This window comes from Cupressus sempervirens, chromosome 5 (genome assembly GCF_028749045.1).
Source record: "Cupressus sempervirens isolate cs-2001-9-10 chromosome 5, ASM2874904v1, whole genome shotgun sequence".
Lineage (NCBI taxonomy): Eukaryota > Viridiplantae > Streptophyta > Pinopsida > Cupressales > Cupressaceae > Cupressus > Cupressus sempervirens.
In genome coordinates this window covers 341,479,968-341,501,046 of record NC_143122.1, presented here as the reverse complement: position 1 = coordinate 341,501,046, position 21,079 = coordinate 341,479,968, and positions in this window count along the sequence as shown.

The window sequence follows — 21,079 nt, the reverse complement described above, 5'->3', positions numbered from 1 at the left end:
AGTGTGTTAATGGTATGAATAGGTTCCAAGGAGTTATACTGGGTCCTAAGGTTTCTTATAACCCTTTCTAATAAATTACAAGCACTTATAACCATACCCATATCCCTCCCTCCCTCTCTCTCCCTCTCTTCCTCCTTCCCTCCCTCTCACTTAACATGGTTAAACATACATGTCAATTATCACAACAATGAGTAATGATCTTTAAATTATCATGTATGAGTGAAAGGTTATTAATTAAAATCAATAGTAATTTGAATCTTCAAACAAACATTAATTTAAACATGCTTGAATGTAAAAGTAATGCAAAAAAATAGGAGGACATTACTTAAATTGACAATTAATTTATAATATCAAGTGCACACCTTTAACTTTCAAATAGAAGTAAACTCTTGTTTCTAAATTTGTTTGTACAACATATTTCAAAATATATGTAAGACAATGTCAATGATAAATATATAGAAGCATGAACTCAAAATATAAAATTGGTTCAACACGTCTCTTCAAATGAGGTCCTGTAAAATAAAATTGTAAAACAAAAACACATGTTAATAAACACTTAAATTAATATGAGGTAGCTGAACTATGTAAATAAATGTGTAATTTATATGTACTCACTATGTGGAATTGCACAAGATGTTGATGTTTGATTCACTTTAACATTTAAATTTGCATAAATTGTAATTTAGACCTAAATAAGAGGAATATATATAAGTAAATATATAAAAATACATACATGTAATTAAATATATAAAAATAACACAATAAAGAAAAAACTTACATATGCTTGATTGAAATGTAGTCATACCACTATAGCATTTGCATCCTCTCTCTTTTGCAATGCATCTATGATTGTCTCGTGCTCATCCATTGAAATTGTCCATAATACCTTATTGGTGGGTCTCCCTTTGTATCTTTCTAATTTAATATTAATTGCCACAACCAAATGAGAATAGTGTAAAATATTTTTTTCAGATTGGTAGTCTTCAAATGTTGGTAAACCATGTCTTCTTGTTAGGTATCTACATAGCTAGGTGCCAGCTACAACAACAGACCCAACTGGATACTCAAAACCATCATCGTCTACTTGATAAAATATCAATTTTTTCTTAGGTTCCACACATCTAGTAAGCCAATACTTAGTTTTTTCATCATTATTACTAGGCACAATAATGGCATAAACATGTCCTAAAAGATAAGATAAAGTACAAAAACACTTTACTCACATGAGTACATGTGCAAATTATATAAATTGAAGCATGAGATCACAACAAAATCTAATTAAATTGTGCATACCAGGTTCTATGAGGTCTGAAATATGATCATAGTCTTCTAATGCAAAAGTAACATTTTGGCCTTCATTTACTATATCATCTTAAAAATGCGTGTTAGTAGGTGCTAATGATTTTTGTTACTAGTCTTCAACCCATTCTGTATTCTCGCATTCTTCCCATTCACCTGCAAGACAAAATTAACAACAACAAGCAAATTCCCTAGTTCATATAGTCCAAGTGTTAGAATCCGAACTCCTAAATGAATGCCATTTAGGTGACCTACTAATTGATTTTTGTTACTAGTCTTCAACCCATTCTGTATTCTCGCATTCTTCCCATTCACCTGCAAGACAAAATTAACAACAACAAGCAAATTCCCTAGTTCATATAGTCCAAGTGTTAGAATCCGAACTCCTAAATGAATGCCATTTAGGTGACCTACTAATTGTATCATAGTCATATCTTGAAAGGATATTCATTTCTTCAACTAGGTAGAAGAAATGTTTGATTGTAGACTTCTAACTTGATCTTATGTATAAATATTTGTTACACCATTCGACAATCTCATATGCATTTTTGAATTTAGCTTTTTCCTCAAATTTTAATTGCTCTCTAATAAGGGCTATCTTCACACATGCACCAGCACCATCATGTTCTCCTTTACCATGTCCAACCTCAAAAAATCTCCACACATGTTGGATGTTAGTTTGCTTATGTGTCCTACTCAACCAATAGAATATTCTAGCATTCTTGAATTGTCCTATACAATTATCTAACCATATCTAATGTTGTGTCATTTGAATTTGTCTCTCTTTTAAATTATCATAAATGACCTTGAAACAATATTGGACAAACTTAAATGAATGGAGCTTATTATCACTCATATAAAAATGGTACTCTCTCAATATTTTTCGATCCTCCTCTATACTATTAGGTGCATGCCTATAAACTATATGAACATAAATTATTACTTGCACTAAATTTTAATATTGTGGTTGTACCTCTTCTTGCAGTGCAAGTGTATAGTTCTCTACAAAGTCAACAACTAAAAGTATAGTACCAATTGGAAATGTATTCTTACATATGTGAAATTGTCCATCAAACCATCCAGCATATTGAGAGTGTTTAACATATTTTGGTATGATCACACTCTTAAACTTGTCCATAAATGCATGACAACTAACTCTATTTGTAACTAGATCACACCTTCTTCCAATCTTTCCATCCTTCAATGGGTATTCAATAGTTTTGAATCTTTTTACCTCAACTAATTGTTGTCCAAAAGTAGTCAAAGTAGTTTCATGCAAACATTCATCTAACAAAGAAAGATTGCCACACATAACACATGTACCAGAAAGACATGCATTGAAAAGAAAGTATTGATCATTAGGTGGCTTACAAAACAAACCTAATATGAAATCCTTTATAGTTTGAGGTGGTATTTTTATACCATATTCCTGCAACATTTCTTTACTATGCATGGTACCACATATAGATCGAAATACATCATAATGGTAATGAAATTGAATATGAGTTTTACAACAACATGTGATTCTTTCCTTGTTAATCCTTACATACCATGGTTTACACTTTTCAAAAGATCTTTGACTAATGGTAATACTTAATACCTTACCATCTACAAATTTTTTAAACAATTCAATCAGAGTCATGTCCAAAAGGTGTTTAGAATGTGGATCACATATTTTTGACCCAATTCTCAATTTAAGAACATCTCTTGAATTAGCTAATACTCTTGTATTATCATGCCAAAAAATTTCAATCAAACATTTGACTTCACTAATATGTTCCATATCACATCTCGGGAGTCTACCACTAGAAGTCGATAAAATATTTGTTGGATCACATTCAAAGTTAACCCTTCTCTTTATAGATCTTTCTAAAGTCTTACAATTTACATTAAGATATCCAAATATGTTGCCAATCAATATTTTATCAGATGTTGATTTTTTAACTAAAGCTATTGTTATTGCTCATTGTGTTGCATTCTTATATTTAGACCGAATTCTCTTTCTGATAACATCAAAGGCATGAGCAATAGTGGATACAACCTATTTTAAAGACTCATTTTTATTCTTGGGTTTTGCATACATTCCCAACTTTCTCATTACTCATTGCATTTTATACATTTTAATTAGTTGCAAGATTAACTGACATTGAAAACCAAATTGCTTACTATAAAAAAAATGTTGAAAATGATTGAAAAGATCATGAATGAAGGATAATGGAATTGGTAAATAATGTTTTCAATCATTGTTTCTTCATTGATGTCAAACTTGTTACTTGTAGGAATGACAATTGTTTTAGTGATCCAAATACTATTAATTGATTGATTGACAAGGAGGTGGCAATCAATAAGATGTAACTAGAGTACCTAGAGAAAGGTTGAAGTTATGATGATGTAATGAAGTATAAGGATCAGCTAAGCCATTGATGAAATAATTTATTCATAACATACTCTAAGAGGATGGACACACTGAGATATATCAAAGATGTAAGGATTAACTAAGTTCATTAGAAAGAACCAAGCAAGCTAGTTAGAGTTGAATAGATTCTCAGTTGAAGCCAAGCAAGTTTAACTTCAATATAAGCTAAGTGATTACTCAGATGTCAAGTAACACAAAATCCTTCAAGTGCTAAGTAGCAAAAAAATATAATGGATGCTGAGTAAGTTTTCAAGTGCTGAGCAAAACCAAAATTCTTCAGGTACCAAGCATCAGTAAATAATAGCCGAGTAACATAGAAGGTGTCGAGCATCAGTAAACCAATAATGTCGAGTTGCTGCATTATTTTTTAAAACAAGATTCACTAGATCAGCAGCGATAAGGTTGTTACATCAAATTTTGTGAATTTGTTGGAAGTTATGAATGATGAGTAGATGTCACAGAATTCTATGTAATCCATGCAAACCAATCCAAGGTGAATGCTAATGGATTCATCATGAAGTTTCAAGAAGAAACAATTTGGGGGGAGAACAATGCCATTTTTGCAAGAGAAAATTAAGATTTGAGTAGGAAATCAAGAACAAAACTTCTTTTTAAGGAGTTACAGGTCAGAGATCAAAAGTGCATGCAAGAGAGGGAATTGGTCATAAGTGTGATCATGCGAAGAACCCTAGAGGAGTAATAATAGAGCATCAAGACTCTGAGTTGATCAAGTGACCAAAGATTGCATTGGCATAATAAGTGGAAGAACTCAAGGAGATAGATCTTGAAGGGTGAACAAGCTGTCAGCACTACAAGGAAGAAAAGCCAAGCAAGGAAAGGAACTGAAGAGTGATTTTAAATTTGCACAGCAAGGGTTGCAAATCTATATTAGGTCAAAACCTTTCTAATACTTTCTTACCATTGTATTAGATACTAAAATCCTACATTACTAGGTTAGCTTAACAGCTAGGTGGATAAGCCTTGGGAAAAGAATAGAAGATCCCCAAGAGAAGGATAAAGAGATCCTCAAGAGAAGGTTAAAGAGATCCTTAAGAGAAGGATAAGAGATCCTTAGGAGGAGTATAGGAGATCCTTGGAGAGGGATAAAAGATTCTTTTGAGAAGGTGACTAAAAATCCCATGGACTTGGGTGAGCCTAACAGCTCTATGTAAATCCTTTAACAAGGTGACATTCCAAGTTGAATGTTCTTAAATCCTTTAACAAGGTCACATTTAACAATGTGTTGTAGCCTTTAATAGGGTAGGCCTTTAACAAGGCAGACCATCAGAAGTGATTGAAATCAATTGTGTAGTTATTTTGTGGGTATAATCCCCACTCCAGTTTTACCTTCTTATTCTTGGAGGGTTTCTGGGTTATCAAATCCTTAGTGTTATGGTGTGATGCATGTTCACTTTTCATAGTCGTTTAATGTTTAAATGCATACATGATAATATCAGTTATATACTATTAAGGATTTGTAGAAAAAGTTGTATTGGACATCATTGGACCTTGAATAACTAATTCACCCCCCTTCTCAGTTATTCTAAAGAATTCTAAACAATTGGTATTAGAGCAGACTGTTGATTTGTTTCAAGGTACTAGAAGCAGGAAGATCAAGATGTCCAAGCTAAACAAAGACAATTTTGTTGCATGGAAAAGTCTAATGAAGCTACACCTCAGATCAATAGGCAACTATGCACAGACCTCAATCACAATTGACCATGTAGACCCTATAGGACCCCTCACTGCAGATGACATGAGTAAGAAGAAGGAGCACAATCAAGCAATGTTAGATATTGCTTCAGCACTAAGCTATGTTGAGTATGATGACATCAAAGGATGTGATACTTCACATCAGATGTGGAATACATTATCAAGGATCTATGGAGGAGATGAAAATGTCAAGAGAGCCAAAAGAGAAAGTCTAAGAGGAAAGTTTGATGATATGAAAATGGAAGAAGGAGAGAATGCTGCTCAATACGGTGCAAGGATGAAGGAAGTATTCAGTGCTATAAGAAGTCTAGGAGGACAGTTAGCAAAAGAAATAGTATGCAGCAAATATTTGAGAACTTTGCTTCCCATCTAGGCTATAAGAGTATTAGCCATCCAAGAGCTAAGGTGTGTACCAGGCAACATAGTGATATTTGAGGGAATAATTGGAAGACTTACTGCCTTTGAGCTATCCAACTTTGACAACTACAAGCCAAAAAATTTTGAATTTGCATTCAAAGCTAAGATGACAATGAAAGACAATGAGGAGGTTCAAACAAAGAAAAAGAATGGAAAAGGAAAGTATGTATCCAGTGATAGCAGCACTGATGAAGATGATGTGGACCAATTGGAGGCATTACTAGCAAGAAGATTTCATAGAGGAAGAGGCAAATTCAAAGGTAAGCTACCAATCATTTGTTTCAATTGTAATGAAGTTGGTCACATTGCAACTAGATGCACACAAAAGAAAAATTACAAGGATGGAGGTAATTTCAAGAACAAGAAAGAGGAAAACAAGGACTACAAAGGTAAAGTCAGAAGATGCTACATTGTTGAAGAAGACTCTGACAAAAATGATGATGAAGTAGTCTATGTGGCTATGAAAGATGAATTAGATGAAGATGAAGCAACTACTTTGGTAACCTGCATGAACAAGAATGATAGATGGATCATAGATAGCAGATGCTCTCATCACATGACTAGAGATAAAAGTAAGTTCATTACCTTTACAAAATATGAAGGAAATAGTGATAGATTTGGTAACAATGCACCATGTCAGATCAAAGGGAAAGGCAGTATAAAGCTTACTAAAAAGATATCATGTGATAATGCATACTGTGTTGAAGGACTGAATTATAACTTATTAAGTGTCTTACAGTTAGGAAACATAGGATGTAAGGTTGAATTTGAAAAAGGAATTGCTAAGATTTATAATTCTCAAGGAAGTCAAATAGGAAAAGGTGATCAGACTAGGAGTAACTTGTTTTATCTTGACATGGAATATGCTTCTTGTCTTATTGTTCAAACTAATGATGTATGGTTATGGTACAAGAGACTATGTCATATAAATTTTGACAATCTGATAAGCATCAATAAGATGAAGAAAGTTAGAGGACTACCAAAGTTGATGAAGCCTGATAACATCATGTGCAAACAATGTCAACTAGGAAAGATAACCAAGTCAACTTTCAAAACCAAAACTTATACTTCAAAAGAAGTATTAAAGCTAGTTCATATAGACTTGTGTTGTCCTATTAAAGTACAAAGCTACAAAGGTGACATATACATAATGCTATTGGTAGATGACTATTCAAGAATGATGATAGTCATGTTCCTAAAGAAAAAATTAGATGCATTCCAAATGTTCAAATGGTACTTGGCTAGAGTGTAGAAAGAAACTGGAAAGAGCCTAAAATGTCTCAGATCTAATAGAGGAGGTGAATTCACATCAAGAGAATTTGAAGAGTTCTGCAATGAAAGAGGAATTAAAAGGAAGACATCAGCACCCAGAACTCCACCTCAAAATGGTATAGCAGAGAGAAGGAATAGATTAGTTATTGACTATGCTAGGACTTTAATGATGGAGAAAAATGTTGCACTCAAGTACTGGAGAGAAGCTGTAAGTATTGCAGTCTACACACTCAATAGAGTTCAAGTCAAGAAAGGTACAAATGCAACACCTTTTGAATTATGGTATGGGCATTCTCCTAATGTGAAACATTTCAAAATATTTGGATGAAAATGTTATATATATAAAGAGTCTAGGAATGGAAATTTTGATACAAAGAGTGAGGAAGGCACGTTTCTTGGTTATTCTACTAGAAGCAGAGCTTATAAGTGCTTGAATGTTAACACTAACAAAGTAGTAGAAAGCACAAATGTAAAATTTGATGAGCTTGCAGAAGTTTAAAGTATTGAAAACATCAGGAAAGCAGAGGAATACAAGACCTTTGTATACATTTACGAAGGTATACCTAATAATGGTGAAGTTGAAACTTAGAATGACAATCAGCAACAGAATCCAGTATCTTTCGAGTCACAAACAATGAATGTCGAACAATAGACACATTTAGAAGCTGAGTTGCAAAATACAAAAAATGCTCATTTAGATTCTGAGAACAACCAACAAGAAGAAAATGAACAAATACCTGATAAAAATATGCATGAAGATATAGATTTTGAAAGAGATAACATGCAAACAAGGAAAGAACTTGTAGTGGCAAAGTATGTGAAAAGACATCATCCTATAGATCAAATTATTGGAAATAAAGAGGCAAGACCAATGACAAGGAATAGACTCATAATTGAAACATGTCTGCTCAACAAAATGGAACCAAAAATAGTAAGTGAAGCCATAACAAATGATGACTGGTATAATACTATGAAAGAAGAAATAGAACAAATTGAGAAGAACAAGACATGGACCTTAGTCTCAAGACCAGCCGATAAGAATGTGATTGGAACCAAGTGGGTGTTTAGAAATAAGTTAGATGAAAATGGTGAAATCACAAGGAACAAGGCAAGACTAGTTTGTAAAGGGTATGCACAAGAAGAAGGACTAGATTATGGAGAAACTTTTTCTCCAGTTGCTAGAATGGAAGGAGTAAGGACCTTACTGGCATATGCAGCATTCAAAGGATTTAAAGTCTATCAGATGGATGTAAATTTTTCATTTCTAAATGGTATACTTGAAGAGGAAGTCTACATAGAGCAACTAGAAGATTTTGTTGATGAAAAGAACAAAAATAAGGTTTGCAAACTGCATAAGGCTCTATATGGATTGAAGCAAGCCCCTAGAGCTTGGTATGAGAGACTTCACAAGTATTTGGTGCAAATAGGATTTGAAAGAACTGATGATAACAACAACATGTACATCAAATCAAAAGAAAGTAAGGATATTCTTGTATCTGAAATATTTGTGGATGATATAGTTTTTGAAGGAAAGGAAGCACTTTGCAAAAGTTTGAAATGTCTATGTTTGGAGAAATCAAGTTCTTTGTAGTATTGCAAGTACATCAACAAAAAAATGGCATATTTATAACTCAATCAAAATACATCAAAGAGATACTTAAAAATTTTGGATTGGAAGACTCCAAACCAGTCAACACACCAATGGCAATAGGACATAAGCTATCTAAAAATGATGAATCAGCTGAAGTCAATTAAACAATGTATAGATCCATGATTGGAAAACTAAAATATGTTGTACATAGTAAACCAGACATAGCACTAGTAGTTGGAATAGTAGCTAGATTCTCTACCAATCCTAGAGAAAATCATCTCATGGTAGTAAAAAGGATAATGAGGTATCTCAAAGGAACTGATGATTTTGGCCTATATTAAAAAAAGAATGAAAAGTTTGAGCTCAATGCATATACAGACACAGATTGGGGAGGAAACATTGATGATAGAAAAAGCACAAGTGGAGGAACATTATTCTTAGGAAAAAGGTTAGTTACTTGGACTAGCAAGAAACAAACATGCAAATCTTAGTCCACTGTAGAGGTAGAATATGTGGCAGCAACAGTCAATTACACAAACATTGTGTGGCTTAAACATGTATTGAAAGGAATGAAAGAAGAGGTAACTAAACCTGTGACATTGTATTGTGATAATACAAGTGTATAAACATATCCAAGAATCTAGTTATGCATGCAAAAACCAAGCATATTGCAATCAAGTATCACTATGTTAGAGAATTGGTGGAGGATAAACAAGTGAAGATGGAGTACATTCATACAAAGGAACAAATTGCAAACATCTTCACCAAACCATTGCCCAAGGATGCTTATGAATATCTTAGAGGCAAGTTGGGGGTAATGCCCCTAACTCAAGTAGTTTAAAGCAACATGGAAGCTGTCATGCATCAACCAGAGTAGATCATTGAAATATCAGAAGTGCGATGTAGAGGATGACAATAGGAGCAGAAACTCTAGATTAGTCACAAGCATGGTGACAAAGGGAGAAAAACATGAAGATGCAAAGTCTCTATTTAGCATACTAAAGATGCTACATCTTTGGCATTTATGACAAAGAGGGAGATATAGTTGAAACTGATCAAGATCAATACAAAGAGGGAGATATATGATATATATGAAGGATTAGAAATATAGAGTAAAGATGCAGCAGTACAGAGGGAGAAGCAGAACAAAGGATTCAGTTTGTATCAGTTATATACCAAGCAGAAAATGTATGTAATTTTGGTGGTAACTAAGTTGATTAGCTTAATCATTTGATCAGTTTGGTTTGCCATCAATGCCAAAGAGGGAGATTATTGAAAATGATTGAAAAGATTATGAATGAAGCATAATGGAACTGGTAAAGAATGTTTTCAATCATTGTTTTGTCATTGATGTCAAACTTGCTACTTGTAGGAATGATAATTGTTTTAGTGATCCAAATACTATTAATTGATTGATTGACAAGGAGGTGGCAATCAATAAGATGTAACTAGAGTACCTAGAGAAAGGTTGAAGTTATGATGATGTAATGAAGTATAAGGATCAGCTAAGCCATTGATAAAATAATGTATTGATAACATACTCTAAGAGGATGGACACACTAAGATATATCAAGGATGTAAGGATTAACTAAGTTCATTAGAAAGAACCAAGCAAGCTAGTTAGAGCTGAACAGATTCTCAATTGAAGTCAAGCAAGTTCAACTTCAGTATAAGCCAAGTGATTGCTCAGATGCTGAGTAACACAAAATCCTTCAAGTGCCGAGTAGCAAAAAAGATAATGGATGCCGAGTAAGTTTTCAAGTGCTGAGAAAAACCAAAATGCTTCAGGTGTCGAGCGTCAATAAATAACAGCCAAGTAACACAGAAGGTGCCAAGCATCAGTAAACAAATAATGCCAAGTTGTTGCATTATTTGTTAAAACAAGATTCACCAGATCAGCGACGATAAGGTTGTTACATCAAATTTTGTGAAGTTGTTGCAAGTTATGAATGATGAGTAGATGTCACAGAATTCTATGTAATCCATGCAAACCAATCCAAGGTGAATGTTAATAGATTCATTATGAGGTTTCAAGAATAAACAATTTGGAGGGAGAACAATGCCATTTTCTCAAGAGAAAATTAAGATTTGAGCGAGAAATCAAGAACAAAACTTCTTTATAAGGAGTTACAGGTCAGAGATCAAAAGTGCATGCAAGAGAGGGAATTGGTCATAAGTGTGATCATGCGAAGAACCCTAGAGGAGTAAGAACAGAGCATCAAGACTCTAAGTTGATCAAGTGACCAAAGATTGCATTGGCATAGCGAGTGGAAGAACTCAAGGAGATAGATCTTCAAGGGTGAACAAGCTATCAGCACTACAAGGAAGAAAAGCCAAGCAAAGAAAGGAACTGAAGAGTGATCTAAAATCTGCACAGCAAGGGTTGCAAATCTGTATCAGGTCAAAACCTTTCTAATACTTTCTTACCATTGTATTAGATACTGAAATCCTACATTACTAGGTTAGCTTAACAGCTAGGTGGATAAGCCTCAGGAAAAGAATAGAACATCCCTAAGAGAAGGATAAAGAGATCCTTAAGAGAAGGGTAAAGAGATCCTTAAGAGAAGGATAAGAGATCCTTAGGAGGAGGATAGGAGATCCTTAGAGAGGGATGAAAGACTCTTTTGAGAAGGTGACTGAAAATCCCATGGACTTGGGTGAGCCTAACAACTCTATGTAAATCCTTTAACAGGGTGACATTCCAAGTTGAATGTTCTTAAATCCTTTAACAAGGTCACATTTAACAATGTTTTGTAGCCTTTAACAGGGCAGACCATCAGAAGTGGTTGAAATCAATTGCATAGTTATTTTGTGGGTATCATCCCCACTCCAGTTTTACCTTCTTATTCTTGGAGGGTTTTTTGGGTTATCAAATCCTTAGTGTTATGGTGTGATGCATGTTTACTTTTCATAGTTGTTTAATGTTTAATTGCATACATGATAATATCAATTATATACTATTAAGGATTTGTAGAAAATATTGTATTGGACATCATTGGACCTTGAATAACTAATTTAGCCCCCCTCTTAGTTATTCTAAAGAATTCTAACAAAAAATGTCTATACAATCTATTAGCATGCATCCTAATTTGTCTCCATGAAACCAATCCCTCAAGATTATCTAGCACATCATTAGGAATATGACAATTATGTTTAAACACTTTACTATCATTCTGACATGTTTGTTTAGTAGGTGGCGTTTCTAAGTCTACATTCATGCAATTCTTATTTTCAATTGACATTTCATTTTCACTGTTATTTGGGATTTGAATCTCATCTCAATTGGATTTTTTTTTGCATGATCGTTTGACAATTGTTTCTCATGAAGAAAATCTAAATCATTTAAATTGTAACTTGCTTCTAAAAAATCACCAATTTCATCATGAGAGAAAATTTGAGGGTTTGGAGACACAATTGTATTGAATGCATGATTTGAATGTGCACCTGAATTTTCTTGTATTGGGTTCTCTTCTTTGACCTCTTCATCCATCATTGTATCCTCAATGTCTTTCTCCTTTGAAACATTGTTCAAGCCTCTAATTCTTTGTCTTGTCTCTCATTGATGTTGTGCTTAATTCTCTTTATTTGCTGCAATCTCCTCATCTGTCAAAACTTTTTCTTTCTTCTTTCTTTGTTGTTCTAATCCCATGTTTGCACCAATTTTGAATTTGAATCACTAGCTTGCAAATTGTATAAGAAGACAAGAAAATAGAATAACTATGATAGAATTTGTTGTTGCAAATCAAAACTATTATTCAATCATTTCAATCATTGAAAGTCGATTTGTGGGGTAGTTTTTTGGGCCCAACGTGTACATTAGAAATGGGTACCTAATTGTTTAAACATCGGGTACCCGCTTACAAATTGGGTACCCAATTTTTAAATAATCAAGTTCTCGATTCTTACAATAGTTGAAAGGCAATCAGGCATCTGATTTTTGAATTACAAATCGAGTGTGCAATTCTTGAGACATGAGCGAAAATTTGGTATGGCACATGACTTTTGCATGGGGTTTTGCCTTGGGGAAAGGCATGGAATAGGCTTGGTCCCACCAAGCCATGCCTTTATGATCCATTTTTTTTCTAAGGCATTTAATTGACAATTTTTGGTATTGTTGTAATTTTTTTATAGTCGTCCCCATTGAATTTTTTGATGATACAAAAACCCATTATAGGTCTTACTATTCTAATTCCAAGAATGTAAATTTTATAGTGTTATTAGTTTATTTGCTATTTTTTCATTATTTATTAATCAAAACTATCACTTGAAAGTTAAAAAGTGACATTCACTAAAACTTTAATAACTTTTTTGTTTTATAATTTTTCTTAACTTGATTTATATGTCATCAATCTACATACAATTCTTTTGAGTTTAAAAGAAAAAGTTGAAAAAAGTGAGATTTTGATCAAATTATGTGGTCCATACACAAGAGGTTTTAAAATTTACGTTTATAGCCAATTAATAGTTTATTGTGAAATTATTCAATAAAAAATTAAGGAAAAATATTTTCATGAATTAGGCAACTCCCTTTAAAAGGATTTGCGAAACTTCATTTATTTGTGCAAAATGGTGTCTGTACACAAGCATGGTATGGTCCTAAAACAAGCATTTTGAAAAGTGGTTTTTAAAGATCCATACCAAAAAAATAATCTATCATATGGGTACACAAATAAATTATTGAAAAACTAAATTCCGAACACTAAAATTTATATTTTTGAAGTTTTTTTATATTCAATTTCTATATGCCTCAAATTTTGACATCAATTGACAAAAAAATTCAAAAATAGGAAAAACAGTTCCACTTTTTAGCCAAAAGTGAGACCCAACTTCTTGCACTGACCCAATAATAATCATATATTATTATTATATAATAATAATCATATAATATAACTATATATATTTAATAATAATAATAATCATATATATTAATACATTATATTTAATAATAATAATCATAATCATCATATATAATAATAATAGTCAATAATAATAATGATTTCCACACTTTCCAAATTTTGGTTTCCCTCCAAAATTTTGGTTTTCCTCCAAATTTTGGGCTATGAATTTTTGGGATATATTTTGGCTGCCACTTTTCGAGTACCTAATTAAGCTTGATATTGACCAAACTTGTTTGGTCAACTCAAAAAAGGTGTTTGAGACATGTTTTAGTGACATTCAAACTTTGAGTAGCCATCTAACAATATTTTTTTCATCAAAATTCAATGAAACGAAAAGGATTTTTCTATAACACTCTCAAGATTACATCGATATAATCGTTGTCAAATTCCAAATTTGATAAGTATTTATTAGTTAATTTTTAATGAAGATGTCTATAACTATTGATTGACATACTAATTGAAAAATAGATATAACTTTCAAATGGTATAACATTTTTGAAATCCAAAAGTTGCATCACATTCTATGCTTCGCCTAGTATCAGAATTTTCTTTTAATTTAGTAAATTTTTCAATTAGTTAAAGTGGTTAGACCAAGTTTTTTAATTCTAGAAAAGTCATAGTAGAAAATTCATATTTAATTATTTCTTTGCAATAAAAATGCCCAAAAATATGTGTCACATCGAGACATAAGTCTAGGCTTTTAATCTATAATTATATTAAAAAATATTTTCATCATATTTTGATTAAGGTCGTTAAACATACATTTTATTTTATTTTCACCCAAATATTTTTGTAGTACTGCATTAAAATTCAATTTTTTGATAGATTAAATAATTTTTTCTCCAGATATGGCCTAGTAGTTTAGAAATTAAATTAAATTTCCTATAGATTCTTTTCTTACAACTTTTGATATAAAGCCCATAACTACTTTAAAATTGCATGTCAAGTTAACATAACCCCAATTTTTTGGTTTTTCATTGCCACTTAAGGCCATAGTTTGGTTGACCATGATCCTGCACATACTTAGTCATTTTTGCTTCCTTAGAATTAGAGGAAATCCATGCAATAATTCCAACTTCATGTAGAATATCAAGTCTACTATGCACAACACATTGTAACTTTCCAATCATTGACCTTTATTGTGTCTCATTTATCTCAAGTGTAGTATCTCCTTAACATACTTAGATTGAGTCACGTATATAGCATATTTCTTTTAATGAACTTGTAAACCTATGAAAAGTTTGATCTTTCCAAACATAAATATCTAACATTCCTTTCTCATGTGATCAGGAAATGGTTTGCACAACAAATCATTACCAAAAAATATGATATTCCTTCTTATTGGGCATAACCTTTGCAAACTAATTTGGCCTTATTCCTCACAACTTTACCATTCTCATTCACTTTATTTATGAAATTCCACTTTTCTCCAATCACATTCTTATTAGCTCCTCTTAGTACTAGTGTCCATGTGTTATTTTTCTTAATTTGGTCTATCTCTTCATTCATAGAATTAATCAAATCTTCATTGTCAAATACAACTTTCATAATTCTTTGTTCAAATTGAATAATCAAACATGTACTATCCTTCAACTTACTTCTTGTTATGATTGGACAACACTTTTCTCTCCAATAATTTTTTCAAGAAAATGATTTATTCTCACACATTTATCTAGCATAGGTTTTGTTCTTTGATTTCCAACATAATCCTCACTTAGTTGGGGCTCAACATCTTGCTAAGATTATTATGTCTGTGACTCAAGTACTAGACACTAATTCTTGGTGGCTCTTTGTTGTGGCTTAGAAATTACACAAGAGGCATCTTTATATGCATAGACAAATATGTTGTAATCATGAGATTCCCTTTTACTTTCCTTTTCATTCTTGTCTGAAAACTCATAAATTCTTACATTTACACTTTCAATCATTATTTTAGTAGCCTTGTTGAAATATTTATAGGTCTTTCTCTTAGAAAGCTAACTACAAAAAATACTTTCATCATCTTTAGAATAAAATTTCTCATTCCTTATATCTTTATGAATATAACATCTACTTTCAAATATCTTGAAATAACTTATATTTTGTATATGACAATACTAGAGTTTGTAAGGTGTCTTGTTTGTTCCTTTCTTCATTTGATCTTGTTTGAGAGTTTAAATTGTAATGCTTATGGATTCTCTCCAAAATATTTGAGTAATTCTCTTTTCAATTAGTAGTGTTCTTACAAAATCCACAATTGACAAGCTCCTTCTTTCAACAATCTCATTAAATTGTGGTGTCTTTGGTATTGAAAACTATCTCTTAATTCAATGCTCATCACAAAAGTTATTGAATTCAACAAACATAAAATCACCACCTCTATCGGATCTCAAACATTTTAATTATTTACTAGTTTTTTTTTTCAACTCTAGCTTTATACCATTTGATCATATCGGAAAAAGTGACTTCAACTTAATAAAAAATGATAGCCATCATTCTATAATAATCATTAACAAATAGTATGAAATATATGTCACCATAATAGCTTTCTACTCTAATTGGTGCACACAAATTTGTCTGCACTAATTTTAGAATGTCATTAAAAGTATGGGTCTTATTTGAAAAGATTTACTTGGTCATCTTACTTAGTTGACATTATTTACAAATAGTATTCTCAAGTTTATATAAATTTGATTAGCCTCTAACTCTCATCTTTCTACTAACATTGACCATGTTCTCAAAATTGGCATGACATAGCCTCTTGTCCCATAACTAGAAATCTTCAACTTTTGCAAACAAACATGTATCAACTATAGGATCAAGATTAAAATAGATTACATTTTTTTTCTCACTAGTGCCAACGAGATTTCCATCATCATCGTAGATCTCAACTTTCCTATTCTAAAATTCTAGCTTGTGACCTATATTACTCAACTGAGAAACACTTAACAAATTATATTTTAGTCCTTGAACCCAATATGCATTATCACATCTGATTTTTTCATTTAACATCAATGTACCTCTACCTTTTGCTAGACATGGGACATCATATTAGATTCAAGTTTATCAAACTTAATGTCTCTAGTCATATGATATGAACAACCATTATTAATGATCCATGTGTCATTTTTACTAACATTTGAAATAAGAGATTTTTCATCCTCATACCTTTCCACATTATGGCCTTCTTTAACAACAACATACACCACTTCTCCTTCATCTTTCTCATCTTCAGTGTATGACTTAGTGTGCTCTTCCTCAACAATATAACATGATTTCTTCCCTTTGTAGTTGTAGTCTTTGTTATTTCTATATATGTGATCCTTCTTACCATTTATAAATTACTCTTTCTCTTGTAAGGACATCTTGTAGAAGTGTGACCTACTTCATTCAATTAAAACCACATGAAATTTAATTTACCTTTACCTCTTGGTAACCTCCTTGCAAGCAATGCTTCAATGTCATCCATATCATCTTCTAATTCTGACTCACTTTCATCTTTACTATTCCTTTATTTCTTTGAATTACTAATGGTTAGTGAAGCCTTGAAAGCATTCCCAAGTGTAGACATGTAATTATCAAAATTAATTAATTCAAATGTAGACAAATGACCAACCAAACTATTAAGCAAGGGAATTACCAAGCATAGATCTAACTTCCTAAATTGTGGAAATTTTTATAGCATAGATACATAAGAACGTTTTGAAACATTACTTAAAAATTTATTATCATTGATGAATCCTCTAGAATCTATTATTGCACTCACAACTTCCTTGATTCAGTTGACATACAACTCAACATTTTTACCTTCTTTTATTCTCATGTCATCATTTTTGCCTCTTAGATTTTTTTCTCCTTCTCTTAGTACATTCTCATCTCTACCACGTATATGTGTCAAAGTGTCCCCCATTTCTTTAACATTAATATAGCTCTTGATATCATCAATCTTGACATCATTTGGGGTAGATGCGATCCCAATCATTAGACTATTATGCTCTTTCTTCTATGTCATCTTGTTCAAAGTCATAGTATAGAAAGGGGCAACATATGAATTGTTTGGCTAGTGTGTATTATTATCCATGAGGAGAAATTCTTCTTATTCATCTTTAGTACTTATCTCTTATACATTTTTGGATCTTTAGCTCAAGTCCCTTCAAATTTCTTCCTTCAAGTACTCTTCTATGATATGAGTTGTTAGATAACTAAGAGGGAGGGTGAATAAGTTATATCAAGTTTCCTTATAGGCCTTTCAAATATGTTAGTACCAATTCAAACTTCATAAAATTTCATATCAATAACTTGGTAACCACATTCAACTTCTCAGAACATACTTGGAACAACTTTCAAACTATTATTTCACTATTTTTACTTATACCAAGCATTTGAGTAACTACTTAGCTTATACTAAGTTGCAACATTAAAAAAATAACATAAAAATAAACTTTACAATACATAAGAATTCATACATTTGACACAAATATTTAATCTAGAAACCTTGTAGAGGGGAAAATCATCTGACAACTTGTAACCCAAATATTTCACTCATCTAAAGCAAGTTTTACTAGGAGCCAAGCTCGTTAAAGGTTGCATACACATTTTTATTTTTATTTGGTTAGAAGATTTTAACCAAAGATCAACTAGAACTTACACTCCTTGAAAGTTCTATAGATTGGCATGCTCTAAACGACTTACAAGCATCACTAATCAATGATGCCATATAGGATTTCAAAGACCTATTAGGTTCACTTAATAATATATTTTATTTATTACAATTATATGAAAGTAACAATAAAGTGATCTACTAGGTTTAGCACTACCTTTCTTATTAAGATCTCTACTTTTCTTTGTCTCTTCCTTTTGGTCTCTTATTAGCTGATTCACACACTCACACTATCACATAGCACTTTCTCTTGCTTGATCTTTGTACTTCTATTGTTCTCTATTTACTTTCTATCTTCTTCTTCCTTCTCCACTTCACCTAATAAAAAATAATCAACACATTATTGGCAACTAATCAGCAACCAAAAAAAATCCTTTTTATCTCCTTAAATAGGTAAGTTCTACCTTCCAAACTCTTCTAGATTTTGCCACTTAATCACAATCTTAGATCTTAGATTCAATGAATTTTAGTCACTTAGAAAATAGTTACACCTTGAACTTTGTGCTCATTTCCATTTTTTTAATCTCCTTCATCAGATCTTCATTACATTTCTTCAGTGATAGATCTTATAACTAACTTTGACTTTATCCTTTAAACTTCTCAAACATTCTTAATTTTCATGAAATATCAACCTTAGATTAATCCTTTCTTAAAGTGTTCTTCACATTTAGACTCAGTGAACACTACAACATTACTTGATCAATACATTACTTGATTAACATTTAAATTATATGGTTAACACTAAACTTTAACTCTTCTTTGTCAGGCACTTGATGACAATTGTAGTAGCTTAGTTAATATTACATTTTTTCATTCACCTTGCAGTTTGGTTGATGAAACTTGTCTTGCATATACATGATCTTCATCGCTCAATCACAATATTACATGATTGTAAAATTATCAAACAAACATTACACTATAATAGTCCAACTCATTCAAGTACCTTACAAATACCATACATATCATCTCTTTCATCATCACACTTTCTTCAAATCCTCTTTATCAATCAAATGATCTAGTACTTTTTGATCTCTAAGCCTATGTTGTTGATTAGTGTCCAAACACTTAGTCATTTACTAGGTAAGATTACAAGGTCATCATACGATTGAGTTATCTAATAAAAGGTTGAGCATACAAAGCTTATACTGAGCAAGATAGTGATTGTCGAGTATTTAGTAGAGATTGAGCACATGTAAATACCAAGCAATATAATTGAGACCAAACACATTGACAAGCTATTGAATGATAAAAGAATAGGTATATAGATGCTAAGTGACAACATGAAAAGGTCTACATGACTGATCATCAGAGAATTCAAGTGCTAAGTAGTTTAGCTTTGACATATAAGTTTGTAATGGCACAAACACATATGTAAAGCATTTTAGATGACTTTTATATGACATTTAATCTTTGTAGAGCCAATTAGGAAGATAATTATTCATCATTTCAAAAGGTAATGATCCCAAGGTGTGCAATTCAACTAATTAGAAAATGTGAAAGAAATGACAAAAGATGATGAATCATAATACGTGACTACTGAGGTTGTTGCTGACTTTGATTCCCCTTAGGAAAAGGGGGTTTCCTATTTCCACCTAAGTTGTGGTTGCCCTTAGATCCTGATGCTATAGGCACTCCCACAAAACCTCCATGTCTAAGATTGAAAACCTACTCTACAAGGATGGCTCGATGTATCACATCCTTGAGGATTTTAGGCTCAAGTACCTTAACACCCCCAACTATACAGTTGTTCAAGCCTCTAGTGAAATGTTGTGCCAACTATGTTGGGTTGTTAATGAATCCCAAAAAGGGCATGATCTCATAGAACTTGTGCTCATACTCTAAAATGATCATAGTGTACTGTCTCAGGTTATGGAACTCATCTACTCTATGTTGCTTCCATTCCTCTGGTAGAAATTTCTCACAAAGAATGTCCAAGAATATCTCTGATGTGACAATATTCATATTTATATCCAACTTATTTTCCTTGATAGTCCACCAAGTGGCTCCAAATTTTTCTAGGTTGGTAATGGAAAACCTTGCTTTGACATTACTGTTAAAGTCTCGCATAGCAAGAAATCCCATCGAGAGCAATAAGCCACTACTCACCTACATATCCTAAACCATGCCCATTAAATGTCTTGACCTTGGTACTCATAAGATCCTTCATCTAAGTAGAAACTATGGATCTATGATGATCCCTCCAAGGGCTCCTAGACCTAGGTCTATGCTCATGTCCTGCTTGATGTGCTCTATCTTGATCATGAACAGGAGGTAAGTGATCAATAATGGTCTACATCATTTGCCTCAGATCCACCTCCTCAGAGTCAGCATGCAACTCTCTATGGCTCTCTTCATTATGCTTACTGATAAGCTCTCCCATATTCTCTTCCTAATGCTCACTGATATGCTCTTCCCTATTCTCTTCCTAAATAGGGCCTTCGTGGATAGACTCATGTATATTGATAGCTTTGCCTCATCCACAGCCTCTACCATGGCCAAGGCTATGGCCTCTAACAAAAGATCTCATTCCAAATACCATCATACAATAATATCCAAGATATAAGATACTAAAACAACCATAAAGCATACTATTGTAAGCATGTATATAAAAGGCACATTATTTTGAAAATAGAATAAGTTTCAATGTTCAGCATTGCCTATGTTTAGTTTTAAGTATTATTTTCAGTTTGATAACTAAGTGTTGAAGTATGAAAAATATACAACTTAAAGTTTAAGTTTCATTTCAATTCAACTAGTTCAAGTTTTAGTTTGATATAGGTACATATAATAGTTTAAATTTTTTATTTTCGTTAAACTAGTTAACATTAGTGGTA